This window comes from Neoarius graeffei, chromosome 14 (genome assembly GCF_027579695.1).
Source record: "Neoarius graeffei isolate fNeoGra1 chromosome 14, fNeoGra1.pri, whole genome shotgun sequence".
In the NCBI taxonomy this organism is placed as follows: Eukaryota; Metazoa; Chordata; class Actinopteri; order Siluriformes; family Ariidae; genus Neoarius; species Neoarius graeffei.
Window position 1 is genome coordinate 17,876,447 of NC_083582.1, and position 15,758 is coordinate 17,892,204.

Here is a 15,758-nt window from a genome sequence, read left to right on the forward strand (position 1 = left end):
TAGTAAGCTTTTTATACTCTAGGACAGGCCCATTTCTGGGTCTGCTTGCCTGGACCCATGCCATAAAAGCCTCCTTAGTGTCTGCATGGTGGGCTGCCACATATCTATTCCATCCTGGCTTGATGTTATTAGATTTTCTAGTGTATCTACAGAATGGTTTACTGGCCTCATACATGGCTTCCACAGTACACTCATACATGCCACAAAGGGCTTTATCATGAGAGATATCCTTACAGCCCACATCAGGACACAAAATAGCATCTCGGGGTATAGAAATGTTACTTAAAGCTACGTCAGTTTTCTCATAGTAAGATAAAAGGTCTTCATTTGAGAGTTTCGACCAGTCCAGATTGGCCCAGTTGCTACCATTCAGTTCAAGAGTCAACTCAGGAAGGCTTTCTACCTCAAATGTCATGGCAAGGGGCACATGATCAGCCATGGTTGTCCCATATAAGATTTCCATAGATTTTAACGCTGCATGAGCATCAGCAGTGCTGATACAGTGATCAAGCCATGATGTTGTATGCCAAGCCTCACTTATATAAGAATAGCTATCTTCAGGTAAAAACAAATGACTAGATATTATAAGATTATCATCACAAAATTGCAGCATATGTTTGGCAAACAGAGATTGACCATCTGACAGGTCTGCATTCATATCACCAACTACACAAACACTTGTAAACTGGTGCTCATGAATAAAGGAATTTAAAAACCCAAGCCTTTCCATATAAATATCTTCATTCTGTGGACACTCATATGGTGTGTATATATTGAGAATAATGAGCTCTTTGTTTTTAAGCTTCAGTTGTACAGCAAAACACCAATCAACTTGAGTCCTTATAACATTAATCACTGAATCCAGTTCTTTATGCCACAAGATGGCCACACCCCCTGCTATCCGTCCTCTCACTATTCCCATAGCAAGGTCTGTTGTGGATTCCCCAGCACCATGGAAACTGTCTTTAAGAGAGTTTAATTTTCCCAAATCCTGTTTGGATAAAAACATTTCCTGCAGACATAAAATGTCACATGTTTGCAGCAGATTATCCACTACCCTCCGTCGTGCCTTGTCACCTGCGCTCCTACCAGTACGCAGTCCCTGACAGTTATAAGACACAACACACATATTAGGGTAGCGCAACAGCAGCTCCACTAGGAGCCGTTGTCTCAGATGCATAGGCGGCCTTTCTGGGTCCCTTAACATTGCGTGGCTCATAATATCGCCGCACAATAGAGCCTTCTGGCCAAAGCTCAGGTCTATACATTTCCGCAACATCTTTACATTCAGCACACACTTTAAAAGAACTGTATCTAATGTTCACAGAGTCAATGCGTTCACACAGTACATCATGACCAAGCTTATCTTTGAGATAATTTGCCAGAGTTCCTGCACCAAGATCTGGCGAAAATCTAGTGGCAAAGACGCTCACCAGTTTTGTCTGAACCACTTTAATATTACTTTGCGCACCTGTGCCAACAATAGGCTTAGACTTATTGCGCGTAGCATTGCCAATGCGCTGCTTCGCCAACACATCCCGATACTCGGCTCCCTTGCGCCACCCTTGTTTCAGCACATAGCTCCATTTGGGAGACATTAAGGGTGAGGGTGCAACAGTACCTTCTGCGCTCGCGTTCTCCACGATGCTCACCGACCCCCCATGACACCCCCCCCACCCCACCCCCCCCGGACCTGGGCCACCACCAAGGACGAGGCCGGGACATCAATCGTGGATACGTTACGGCCTGGCGAGGTGTCAACAGCCACTGCCTGCTCCACAGTAGTATCCTCGGCTGAGGCTCCAACCAGTTCACTGCCGCAGGTGATTCCACAAGCTCCCAGCCTGGCTAGGCTGTGGCTTCCCCCCCCCACCCGGTAGCAGATGATTCTCCACAGTTGCAACTCTGCGATCTATAGTGGATGTTACAGACCTCAGATCCTCGCCAACATCAGCCTGGAGTTTTACTGCCTGCTTCAGTGCACAAGCCTCACTATGCAGATGCTCCATCTTGCAAAGTAAGTTAGAAACATCCATGTTGTTGAACGTCACAGGCGGCAGCTCATCCAGGTAGTGTGAAACAAACTGCAGGATATTTTCCCCACATTCATTAAGGACTTTGAGACAACTTTTGATGTTGTTAGCATCCTTTTGGTTACCTTTAAAGGCCACATAACGCTGCTTAGTATCAGGACAAAGTTCAAACAGCACTTTTCTTGAGGACTCAATCCATTCAGAGTGAAAGTTGTTTGTTGCAAGCAGGACTAGTTCATCCCGGCTCATAGTCCTTATTTTAATTGCGAGGAAGTTGAGCAACTCATCCTCTACAATAGTTTTACCATCAACAGTCTCATAAATAAAGAGTTTTGATCGAGGCCAACTAAGGTTAGTGGCAGCTGCCACACCATGCCTCGGCCTGTCCGCCATGATTCCTATTAGACATTAGACACTGGATGCTTATTAACTTCCTTCTGCTTAATTCTGACAAGAGTACTAGGACCACATGCAATTAGAAGTAGGTTTTCTGATTACACAGCAACTCTGCATGGCCTCCTTCTTCACGTGCATCAGTAAAAGACCTCGGGGTGACTATTGACCCCAGTCTTTCATTTGAAATTCATATCAATAGCATTACCCGGATAGCTTTCTTTCATCTCAGAAATATTGCTAAGATAAGAAATTTAATATCACTACATGACACAGAAAAACTAGTTCATGCTTTTGTTACCTTCAGGTTGGATTATTGTAATGTCTTACTGGCTAGATGTTCCAATAAGTGCATAAACAAGCTCCAGTTAGTTCAAAATGCAGTAGCAAGAGTCCTTACTAGAACCAGAAAATATGACCGTATCACCCATCTTATCCACACTGCATTGGCTCCCAATCAAATTTCGTATTGTTTATAAAATACTACTATTGACCTTTAAAGCACTGAATGGTCTGGCGCCACAGTACTTGAGCAAACTTCTGCTCCTTTATGACCCGCCACGTCTACTTAGATCAAAAGGTGCAGGCTATTTGCTGGTACCTCATATAGTGAAGGCTACATCAGGGGGCAGAGCCTTTTCTTATAAAGCCCCACAGTTATGGAACAGCCTTCCAAGTGTAGTGTTCAGGAATCAGACATGGTCTCAGCATTTAAGTCTAGGCTGGAAACATATCTGTTTAGTCAAGCCTTTTGTTAATGGTGTTTATCAGGTAAAGGAGTAGATCTGGAGGGTCCTCAGACAGTGTTTTGGTAAACTGGGATGTATGGATGCTGTCAGTCCCCCACTCACTTGCTCACTCGAGTTTGTTGATGGTGTAATGGCTGGGTGCTTTATGTCCTGGGGCGGCCTCATGCCTGTGTTACCTTCTGTTTCTCCCCTTTTAGTTAGTTTTGCCAAAGTCCCTGCTTGCACTCAGTGCAAAATATATACTGTTCCTATTCATCAGGTGACACTGGGCATACCTAACAATCTTTTTTTTTCTATTTCTTTTTCTCCACCCCCACTCTGTCTGTCCCTCTGAGTTCCATGTCAATCCTGAGATTGAGATGCTGACCTCTTCTGCTCCTTGGGCCTGCCTGATCCATCCTGATGCCCTATGAGTGGCTGGAATCTCATCACATCACTCCTGCGGAGGACAGCCCCATATGGACAGTTGAAAGTCACACTTGGAAGATGCTCTGGTAAGTGTACAGTAATGCTTTTATGGCTGAGGACTACAGTTGACTTGCTAACTTTGGGACTGCAGTTGTCATGAAGAGTTTTGCACTCAAGTTTCCATCAATGAAGAGTTATAACATCAACAAAACCAACTTCATGTTAAAACTGTTAAAAATGTTAAAATCACGTTGTCTGTTATCACTGAAATGAGGGTGGGTTCCCTTTTGATTCTGATTCCTCTTGAGGCTTCTTCCTCATGTCGTCCGAGGGAGTTTTTCCTTGCCACCATCATCACAGGCTTGCTCATTGGGGATAGATTAGGGATACAATTAGCTCATGTTTAAAGTCATTAAAATTCTGTAAAGCTGCTTTGCAACAATGTCTATTGTTAAAACCGCTATAAAAATAAACTTGACATTCACCCTTTTTCTGTCCCTTTAAAATCAAGGTTTAGTGCTTTTAACAATAGACATTGTTGCAAGTTAGCTCTAAAAATACTTTAAACATCTCATCTCATTATCTCTAGCTGCTTTATGCTGTTCTACAGGGTCGCAGGCAAGCTGAAGCCTATCCCAGCTGACTATGGGCGAAAGGCGGGGTACACCCTGGACAAGTCACCAGGTCATCACAGGGCTACTTTAAACATATGAGCTATTAATTGTATCCCTAATGAACAAGCCTAACCTTTAACCACTTTTCATCTAATTTAGGATCCTGACGTTCATCAAATCTACACTCTTTGAAAAAAGGGTTCCATAAGGGTTCTTCTTGAAGGGCTGAGGTTCTATCCAGAACTATTTGCTTCTGAAGAACCCTTTTTTGAAGAAAGGGTTTTTCAAGGGTTCTTTGTGTACTAAGGGTTCCAGTAAGAACCATTTTGATCCAGAGAACCCATTTTGGAAGAGAGGGTTCTTCAAGGATTGTTGAAAGCATGGGTATAAACTCCTCACCCTACACCATACAATATTAATGTAATGAAACTTGCTCTGTTGAAAGGACACTTAAACAGGGTACCAGCACTAAGGCTTGAACCCTGCTCTCCCATGTAAAAGTATTAAGTACTTTATTTCCTTTTTGGGGGAAGACATAAGCTCTCAGCATTTGTCCCATCCAGGTTGATGGGCATATATTCACACAGACAGAGCTGTGGGGCCAGGAGCACATCCACACATACCTGGAGCAGTAGGCAGGCAATGACCAGCACAGGGGGAGCAGTTAGAAATTAGGTGCTGTGTTCAAGTGCACCTCATCCATGGATGTGCAAGCAGGGCAGCTGTTAATTTACTCCTTTTCATGTACACTTTTTACCAAACAGTCAGGGATCAATCCAGCCACCTTTTGTCTCTTACCAGTAGGCCACAGTTGCCACCTTTCTGCTAATGCTGTATAAATAATCTGTGGAACCTGCAGATATACATCTGTGACACAAAGAAAAACAGTTAACCACAATTTATCTGGTTGAAAAGAGGTCTTTGATGTTGAAACCAAATATCGGTCGGTTTTCAGCCAAAAATCAATGCATTCAGATAAATTTAACATCATCTTTGTGTGGAACTTTTGCTCACTGTCATAAATAAACAACACTTCATGACCTGACTAATCAGAGGCAAAGTCTGGTGAGCATGTCCCATGACCTTTTTTGTGTGGTGATTTTCACCTTTTATGACAGTTGAAGTGAGAGTCAGGAAATGGGGGAGAAGAGAGCAGGGGAGTGACTTGCAGTAAACAGTCCAACCAGCCAGGAATTGAACTGGTGCTCTAGGCATATGTGCCCATGTGTTGTGCACCCCAACCACTCAACTGGCAGAAAGGCCCAAATGTAGGTGTTATTTTTTTCCTCAATGCAGTTATTATTTTTGTCTATGAAAGATACATTTTGCTTTCAGAATAACTCTTTTTGTTTGCAGTGTTATTTTTGTCTGCTATATAGAGAAACAAAATTAACACCATATGGGAAGATTCTGTCTTGAACCCTCAATCTTCAAAATAGCAGTGCTGTGGTCTTACCTACTGAGTCACCACAATAGTCTCATTTTGACTAGTGTAACTACAACTTATGGAGAGAGGTCATAAGTCATAAAAAAAACCCCAACTATTTAATTTAAGTAATTTAACTTTTATAATTTATTTTCTTGATGAACCTCCTTATCTGTTGTCACTTGAGTATGGATAGTGACGCTAGGAATCAAACCCTAGTCTCCCAGACATAAGGCTAAGGCTAACTGAGTCAGGCTCAGGAGCTGGCCACCCTATGAGCTGCCATATGGGAGCAAAGACCTGGTGACCCTATGGATACTAGGCTGGTATCCCTATGGATACATGGCTGGTATCCCTATGGATATCAGCCAACATCGCCAGCGGTTGCATCACATTCTGCCCTCTTCAAAACAGGTGTTACATATTGTGGCAGCGGGGGTGTGGCCAAGCAGCAGTCTGTGAATGGAGGACGGGGTCGGGGAAAGTAAGTGGCTAAGTCATTCCACCTGCTGTCAATTAGTGTGTGTGTGTGTGTTACAGGGAGGGAGCATAAAAGGAGGGGGAGAGCAGAGAAAAGAGGCTCCTGACCAGAATGCATGTGTGTGCGCGCGTGTGTGGGAGTGAGGCTGAAAAGCTATCTATATATCCCTCTTTAGAAATAAAAGTTTGTAAGAACTTCAGGTCCCACCTGCCATGCTTCTGTACTCCACCCACATCAGGGATTTGCAACAGTGGTGCCGAAACCTGGGATCGAGTACAGAAGGGAACCACCCCATGGAGTCCTCGCCAATTATGGAGCTTATCCATGCCCTCACTGCTGCCCAGCAGAACCAGCATCAAGTGCTGTCCGCCCTCCGGAAGGACCAGGAACAATGCTTTGAAGCCTTGATGCTGGCCCAACAGGAAGATTGCCAGGCATTCCGGCATCTGCTGGCGTCAGCAGGGGCGTCCAACATTACCACTCTGGACTCCCCTCACGTCACCCTCACGAAGATGGGCCCGCATGACAAGCCCAAAGCCTTCATCGCTCTCTTTGAGCAAGCAGCCCAAGCGTGGGGGTAGCCAATCGAGCAGCGTGTGGCTCGCCTCCTTCCGTTCTTGACAGGCGAGGCGCAGCTCGCAGCGCAGCAGCTCCCTGCCGACAGCCGGCTCAACTATGCCGACCTCAAGAGGTCCATTTTGCAGTGGGTCGGCCGCTCCCTGGAGCAACATCGCCAGCGGTTCCAGAAGCTGACACTGGAGGAGGTTGGCTGACCCCTCGCATTTGGCCAACAACTCCGGGATGCCTGCCAGCGGTGGCTGAGTGCGGAAGACTGCGACACCGACAGGATCATCGACCTGGTGGCACTGGAACAGTTCATCTTTCGGCTTCTGGAAGGAATGGCAGAATGGGTCCAGTGTCACCGCCTGGTGTCGCTCCAGCGAGCCATCAAGTTGGCAGAGGACCATCTGTTGGCGGTTCCAACGACAGGCAGATGAGGCAAAGGCTCCTCTCCTCATTTCTTTTCTCTCCCCCGTCTTTCTCTCTCCCTCTCGCCCCATTTCCCCACTGCGTAGGCGGGGGCTGACTCCCCTCCCCAGCCGGCCTGTCGCACCCATGGTGTCCTCCTGTCTCCGTCTTCCATGTCTGTGTCTCTCCCCCCTCAGGTGAGTGATGCCCTTAACATTGGTGCAGAGGGAAAGCCTGGGCCTGTATGCTGGTGTGGTGGGGAGCTGGGGCATCTCCAGAATAAGGCCTCCGCAAGGGAGGTGGAAGCTGTGATCCGGATCCCCAATGTGTCAGAGACTGCCCCTGATTGGGCCAGAACATATCGCATACCAGTAAGTGTTCAAGGGGATACATATCACGCTTTGGTGGATTCCGGTTGTAATCAGACCTCAATTCACCAATGCCTGGTACAAAGTAAGGCACTGGGGAGAGCGCAAGTGGTGAAAGTATTGTGTGTGCATGGATATGTTCACAATTATCACTTAGTGTCTGTCTGTATTCTATTCCGGGGCCAACTGCATAGAGTAAAGGCATTGGTTAGTCCTCGTCTCACCCATTCATTGATTTTGGGTACTGATTGGCCAAGCTGATGAAATATTCAACATGTAGTGGGTCCTGCACTAGTAGGTCACAGGAAGATCCTGGTGTGGTGTTGACTGGAGAAGCTGTCACAGAGCTGTCTACGTCAGCACCGCATCAGAGTGAGGAGCAGCCCGCTCCTCCTCCCTCTCTCGGGGATTCCCTTGGGAATTTCCCATTAGAGCAGTTGCGAGATGAGACACTGCGGCATGCATTTGACCAAGTGAAAGTAATCGATGGTCAAACTCTTCAGCCCAGCATGGCACTGACCTTCCCTTATTTTGCTATTATTAAAGATAGATTGTACTGAGTGACACAGGACACTCAAACTAGTGAACGAATAACCCAATTGTTAATACCAAAGAGCCGCAGGGAACTCGTATTCCATGAGGCTCACTTGAATCCCATGGCTGGACACTTAGGGCAAGATAAAAGACTAGCCCAAATAATGGCCTGGTTCTATTGGCCAGGGATTTGCGGGGATGTCCGTTGGTGGTGTGCGGCATGCCATGAATGTCAATTAGTAAATCCTGTGGCCACTCCAAGAGTGCCTTTGCGCCCTCTCCCTCTAATCGAGACCCCGTTTGAGCGAATCGGGATGGATCTCGTTAGATTGGCTGGCATGAGGGTATCACTTTATTCTAGTTCTGGTGGACAACACGATATCTGGAAGCAGTGCCTCTCCGCAATATCTCAGCATGCAGTATTGTGGAAGCACTCTTCTGCTTTATCTCACAGGTTGGGATTCCGAAAGAAACCCTGACAGACCAAGGCACTTTGTTTATATCACGCAGTAGCAGTTCGTAGGAGGGGGAGGAGCACAGAAAGATGGCAGGCCAGAATAAAGTTCAATAACTTTGTTTATTTTGCTCTTTTCAGACGCAAAAATCACTCTCAGCCATGCACGCACGCGTGCGCACACAAGTCATCTGGCTGGGGAGAGAGCTCACTTCCTCTGCTCTCTCTCTCTTTATATAGGGCGCGGTCACTGGGAAGACACACAAACACAGGTTAATTGACATCAGTAGCCGGTTTCACTAAGATAGACTATGACTATAACTTAGACAGAGGGTATAGTCGGACTTAGCATAGACGTCTAACAAAAACTGTTGCACAAAGCAGTTAAGACTCTGACTATCTTAAGTCGTACTATGCCGCAAAGGATTGTTGGTAATTTAAGACTCTTTTCAAAACAAAAAAAATGGCGGACAGCAACCGGTCAGTGTTGTTCATGCACTCAGAGAATTTAGCCATTCTTGAAGAATTTAATTCCTACAAAGGGGTTTTGTTGGGGAAATTCAATGAGGAGTGCACCAACAAAAAGAAACATGAGGTGTGGAAAAAAATCACCGATGCGGTGAACAGCGTTAACCCCGCTGCGGTACGAGATGTGTCAGCTGTGCAGAAGAGGTTTAAAAATATGGTGCAAGAGGCAAAAAAGGAAATATACAAGAGGAAAACGGGACCCCCAGTGGGAGGAGGGAAAGCGAAGAAACTAAAAGTCACCACCGAAATGGTGATAGAGATCTACGGAGGCAAGTTGCTGTTATTTTGGGGAGTGAAAGGGGGAAAGGAGAGCGGAGTTACCAGACCCAGCAACAACTCCCCTAGCAACGGGGAAACTGAGGACGCTCCTTCACCTGCCCAGTTGTCATCACCCAGTGCCTGTGTGGATGTTATACTAGCAGTACCCGAAGAAGAAGAGCCTGCCGACCAGGAGGAAATTACAGGTAATGAAATTGTTTCATTTATAAATGTCGTTAAGTCAAGTGGGTTTTATCATAATTTCAGCATAAACAGTAGGTGAGCGTACCTATATGCTCCCACAGCTGTATGCTCCCACAGCACTGTGCTAAGCTAGCTTGCTGGCAAAATTTCCCACTGGGTTGATACCAAGGTCTGTGTACTAAACGAAAGAATGCTAAGCTGTGCCCAGACCAAACCCATCCCTAACGCTAACCTGTGAGAACATAGGGTTGACCAACATGGATTTGAATGGTGCTACTACAATAGGTTGTACACATATAGAAAGACGTTTGGAACAAGCTAACCTATACTACGTTGTGCTGTGAATAGGCTACAGCAGTGGTTCCCAAACTTTTTGGCTGGGGACCTCCTTTTGGACTTCAGAATATTTTTGGGACCCCCTGACATCGACCCCCCCCCCCCCCCACCCATTATGCAGTGTGTAGTGTAGTAATAATAACCATAATAATAATAATAATAATAATAATAATAATAATAATAATAATCAGACGGATATTAAAGTTGCTATTTTTTATTCACAGAAGAGCATTATCCACAAAAGAGCATTGCACATCATAATAAAACAGAACATTACACAGAACATCAGAATATTTTTTCAGTGACTTGTGTGTGCTTGCTTTTCAGTACAGAGTTTTTCAAATCTTGGTGATAACTGTGAGATCGCCACCCTTAGTTCGTTTTCAATGTTCAATTTTGTCCTGTATTTGGTCTTGATGGAGGCCACTGCAGAAAAGCCCACCTCACAGAGGTAGGATGTGGCAAAAGGGAGGAGTATGGCCACAGCCTTTCCACCCAACAGTGGGTAGTCTTTTTCCACCCCAATCCAAAAGGCAGACAGTGACTTGGCCCTAAACTGCTGTTTGTATCCTATGTCTGAGGTCACATCAATGAACTGTTCCTGTTCAGTAACACTGAGATGAGCAGGTGGCCTTGTATTGAAGGGGTCTGTGATCCATTCATAGTGTGCCAAATCCATAACAGGAAAGTACCTCTGAAAATGTTGTTGGAGGGCAAAAATGTGTGAACAAATGCATGGCATGATTGTGTTGTGACTGTTGGTGTTATGGAGAAATGAATGCAAGTTCTGAAAGCAATCTGTTGTTCCCTCCTCAATCATCTTTCCCCACAGTTCCAATTTCCTTGTAAATGACTGCATTTTAGCGACAAGCTGAGGGAGATGGGTGTTGGGTCCTTGCATTTACAGATTCAGTTCGTTCAGTTTTTGGAAAATGTCACTGAGGTAGGCAACTGTCATCAGGAACCGTTCGTCGTTGTAACAGAGTGCCAGTGCATGATTCTCCTCCTCGAGAAAAATCTGTATCTCCTCTCGCAGCTCAAACACCCTGTTCAATACCTTCCCACGTGACAGCCATCGCGCTTCGCTGTGAAACAGAACTGCCGTGTGTTTGGAGCCCATTTCTTCACAGAGAGCAGCAAGGAGTCAAGCTTTAACAGGGCGCGTTTTGATATAATTGACAGTGGCGATTACGTCCGTCATCACCTTGTTCAGTTCGGGACTCAGCTGCTTCGATGCCAACGCTTCTCGGTGAATCATACAGTGGGTCCACTGCACATTGGGGGACACACGCTTTATGAGCGCTTGTAGCCCACTGCGCTTCCCAGCCATAGCCTGAGCCCCGTCCGTACACACTCCAACACAGCACTCCCACTTCAATTTTGCCTCTTGCAAATAAGTGTGAATCACTCGGAACAGTTCATCAGCAGTGGCTCGTGTTTTCACCTCCTTGCAGAATAGCAGATCCTCTCTCATGTCCTCTGTATCAACAAAACGGATGTACGTGATTAATAAACAGTCTCGGTTGCTGTCAGTGGCTTCGTCTACCTGCAGAGCAAACCGGGTGCTTGCACGTACTCGGTCGGTGAGCTGCTCCTCAATGTCGCCAGCGATGTCATGTATGCGTCTTCCAATCATATTATTTGAGAGGGGGATCGCCCGTAACTTGTTTGCTGTTGCCTCGTCGACCATGGTCCTCACCATTTCAATGGCACAGGGCAGGATCACCTCCTCCGCTTCTGTGTGTGGCTTCTTGCTCTGCGCAAGGAGGTAGGCCACTTTGTAGGAGGCGAGCTGGGCATTGACATTGACAGACGCAACTTTAGTGAAGTTCACCCGTTGTGCCTGAAAGTTCAAAAGTTTCCGCCGAAAGAATTCAACCGGCTTGTCCTTGTGCTCGGGGTGTGCCGTGTCCAGGTGACGCTTCAGCTTGTTTGGCTTTAAACTTTCTGTCGCCAGCACCTTCAGACAGAGAACATACTGCGGTCGTTCCTCACCACCCACCAATGTGCTCGTAAAGCCCATTTCGATGTATGCATCATCATACCGCCTTATCTTTTTCGCTGCCAAAGTGCATGGGAACTCGTCCTGTGCAGCAGCCTTGCGTTTTGTAGGAAGCACGCGTAGAAACTTGTCCATGTTGTCATAAAGTCGCCGTCCGATGTTTTGTTCTGAATCTCAAAATAGGGACCTGTTTTATACAGTTTGTATTCACAGGAGGAGGGTTTGCTAATAACAACAACAATATCAGAGCAATCCAACAGATTGGAGGGCGGGGAGCGATTATGGAGTGAAAGGGGGTGATTGGGTTCTATAGACTGATTTAATGACTCTCTGCCGGCTGACGCATTACCAACATTCCGACGCCATTCAAAACATTCCAATGCCCGTTTTTTTTTCTGTGTTATGCAAACAGTCCCGTCTCTCCGCGACCCCCCTGGAGTCCCTCCGCGACCCCCAAAGGGGTCGCGACCCCCACTTTGGGAACCACTGGGCTACAGTATCTAACGAACACCTTGCTTGGTCTGTTTTTTTTTTTTTTTAAGTTACCTTGGTGCCTGAGGACTCCCATACTGTGACAGCTGCTCCCACCACCACCACCACCCCCAGCACCACCACCACCACTAGAACCCCCACCATGGCCATGGTGCTTGAGAAGCAGTATACCAATCTAAATTTGGAAGAGAAAAAACTCCTTTTGGAGATTGAAGTCCTACAGCTCCAAAAACAAAGACTCCAGCTTAAATTGAAGAGACAGATGAAGGAGTAAAGCAGTAGTGTGTGTGTGTGTGTGTGTGTGTGTGTGTGTGTGTGTGTGTGCGTGTATGCGTGTGTGCGTGCGTGTGTGTGTGAGAGAGAGAGGAATGGGTGATGACTTAATTATTTATGTAAATTAATTGCTATAAACAATATAACTAAATGTAATAAAATGAATGAGCTGTCATTACACTGTTTCTTCTTTATTTCATACTTTATTTCATACTTTATAATTAGATTATAATAACCTAAATTTATGTATTGAACACATGCAATGTACTTCACTGCCTTAACATTTAAAAGTTACTCTTAGTTATTGACACTCATAGCACTTATGACTTGAATATGTTTTTAAATTTAACTTCAGTAAAAATATAAGAGCATACGATAACAGTAGTAATAATAATAATAACAACAAGAACAACACTATAGTAATAATGATGTGTTTCAAGTGGTCTTTAGTTTCTTTTAGTAGATGGGTCAGTCTTGTGCATTGAAGATTCTCTCCACATACATTTGACGTACAAATCGACCAGCTCCTTGCTGGTCCTCTTCATCCTCTCTGTCTTCTACATTGTGATGGACAACTCCCTCCTCTTCTTCTGGGTCAGGTAGCTGAAGGTCCCTTATGAATTACAATTTGAAAAGGAAAGATGCGTATAAGTATCATGTGTCAGTAAATGACATATGTCCTTAAACCATATCATAAAGGTCTTTATTTATTTTGGACAGGCAGGCTTACCTTGCCATGTTGTGCAGAACAACAGTTGCACACACAATGTTGCACACTCTCTCAGGGATCATCCTCAGCTCTCCATGCAGACAGTGGAACCTCCGTTTCAGGACTCCAAAGGCCCTCTCAATTGTGTTTCTTGTTGAGCAGTGTGCTGCATTGTATTTCCTCTGTGCAGGGGTGGTGGGGTTCAAGAAGGGAGTCAGGAGCCATGGCTTCAGAGGGTACCCAGAATCGCCCAACAAGATGCCATCAATGATGCCCTCCTCAAATGCCTCGCACAGTTGAGAATTTTGGAGGATCCTCGAGTCATGAACTGATCCTGGCCAGCGGGCCACACAATTTAAAAACTTTAAATTGTGGTCACACACAGCCTGAATGTTGAGACTGTGGTAGCCTTTTCTGTTAACGAACAAATGTTCATTTGCAGATGGCGCCTGTACTTTCACATGTGTCCCATCGATGGCTCCCACAATGTTGGGGAACCTTGAGATGTTGTAAAAACCCCTTTTGAGACAGGATAACTCAGCGGGTTTGGTAGGGAATTGGGGAAGCCTTTCTGAGAGTGCCCCTGACACTCTGTACACCACCCGGGAGACAGAGGCTTTACTAAGGCCCACTGTGTCTCCAAAAGCTGCCTGTGGCATAAAATCTTAATGCGGTGCAAACCTGCAGCAGAGCTGGAATGCTGTGGCTTCTTGCTGTTGTAGGCCCTAGCACTTCTCCCAATTCATCCGTCAGCCTAAGGATGGCTTCTCTAGTCAATCTAAACTGAGAAATTATTTCATCATCATTATAAACCTCCAGTGGGTTAGTCCGGTCCCTGAAAACTCTTTCCCGTCTCACTGCTCTTTCCATCAATACAGCAAGCCACACATTTTGTGCCATTTCTCCCTTGTTGCTATTTTGTCTGTTATTTCTGTGTTATTACCATGTTGATATAGCCCTTAGACCTATGTTAGACTGGGGGGGAGGGTGTCTTATTTTTTAAGTCTAAAATTAGACTTAAAAAATAAGTCTTAACTTTTGTGAAACTGTCTTACTTGCATTAGACTGGTCTATAAAGAAACTTAAGACCAATCTTAACCCATAGACCAGTCTAAACTACTTTAGTGAAACCGGCTGCAGGTGTAGTGATTCTGCCACTTACCTTCCCTGACTCCGCCCTCCAGTCACAGACCGGCGCTTGACCACGCCCCCGCTGCCACATACCCCCACCGCCCAACTCAGGCCGGGCAGCCGTCCGGCCTGCAGCCGGCTCCCCCCCTCCTTCACGGGAGAGAAAGTCCGCCACAACCATCTGCGCCCCCGGCCTGTGGATCACCTTGAAGTTAAAGGGTTGGAGTGCCAGATACCAACGGGTGATCCACGCGTTGGCATCCTTCATGCGGTGGAGCCACTGGAGGGGCACGTGGTCCGAACAGAGGGTGAAAGGGCGTCCCGGCAGGTAGTAGCGGAGGGCGAGGACCGCCCACTTGATCGCGAGGCACTCCTTTTTGATGGTGCTGTAGCGCCCCTCGCCCATCAGCTTTCTGCTGATGTACAGCACTGGACGGTCCTCCCCCTCCACCTCCTGGGACAAAACGGCCCCCAACCCTCTGTCCGACGCATCCGTCTGTAACATAAAAGGGAGAGAAAAGTCAGGGGAGTGTAACAGTGGCCCCCCGCACAGTGCAGCCTTCACCTCAGAGAAAGCCCGCTGGCATTGCTCCGTCCACTGGACCGGATCTGGTGCCCCCTTTTTAGTCAGATCAGTCAGCAGGCTCGTGACGTCCAAATAATTAAGTATAAACCTATGATAGTAGCCAGCCAGCCCCAGGAACTGTCTCACCCCCTTTTTGGTCTTGGGCCTCAGGCAGGCCGCAATTGCTACTGTCTTGTTAATTTGGGGACACACCTGCCTGTTGCCCAAGTGGAAGCCCAGATACCATACTTCCACCTGCCCAATTGCACACTTCTTTGGGTTGGCTGTGAGACCTGCTTGCCTCAGTGACCTAAGGATGGTCCTCAGGTGTTGTAGGTGCCGTGGCCAGTCATTACTATAAATAATGATCTCGTCGAGGTATGCGGCCTCATAGGTGGCGTGTGGCGTGGAGGACCCTATCCATCAGCTGCTGAAACGTAGCGGGTGCCCCAAACAGCCCAAGAGGAAGTGTGACAAATTGGTGTAAACCGAACGGTGTGGAAAAGGCCGTTTTTTCTCGGGATAATGGAGTCAAGGGGATCTGCCAATAACCCTTTGTCAAATCCAGCATCGAGTAAAAGTGAGCCGTGCCTAGTCGATCGAGCAACTCATCCATACGAGGCATTGGGTACGCCAATGCCAAGCCAAGACTGATCTCACAGGTGATTGGCAAGATTGGACTGTTTATTTGTCAAGAATGCCTAAACCTCATGCCTCAACTCATACACTCTGTTCACCATTTTACCCCGTGACAGCCAATGAACCTCAGAGTACAAGAGCAGATTAACATGATCTGCACCCATCTCATCACACAGAGCTGTAAATAGATGG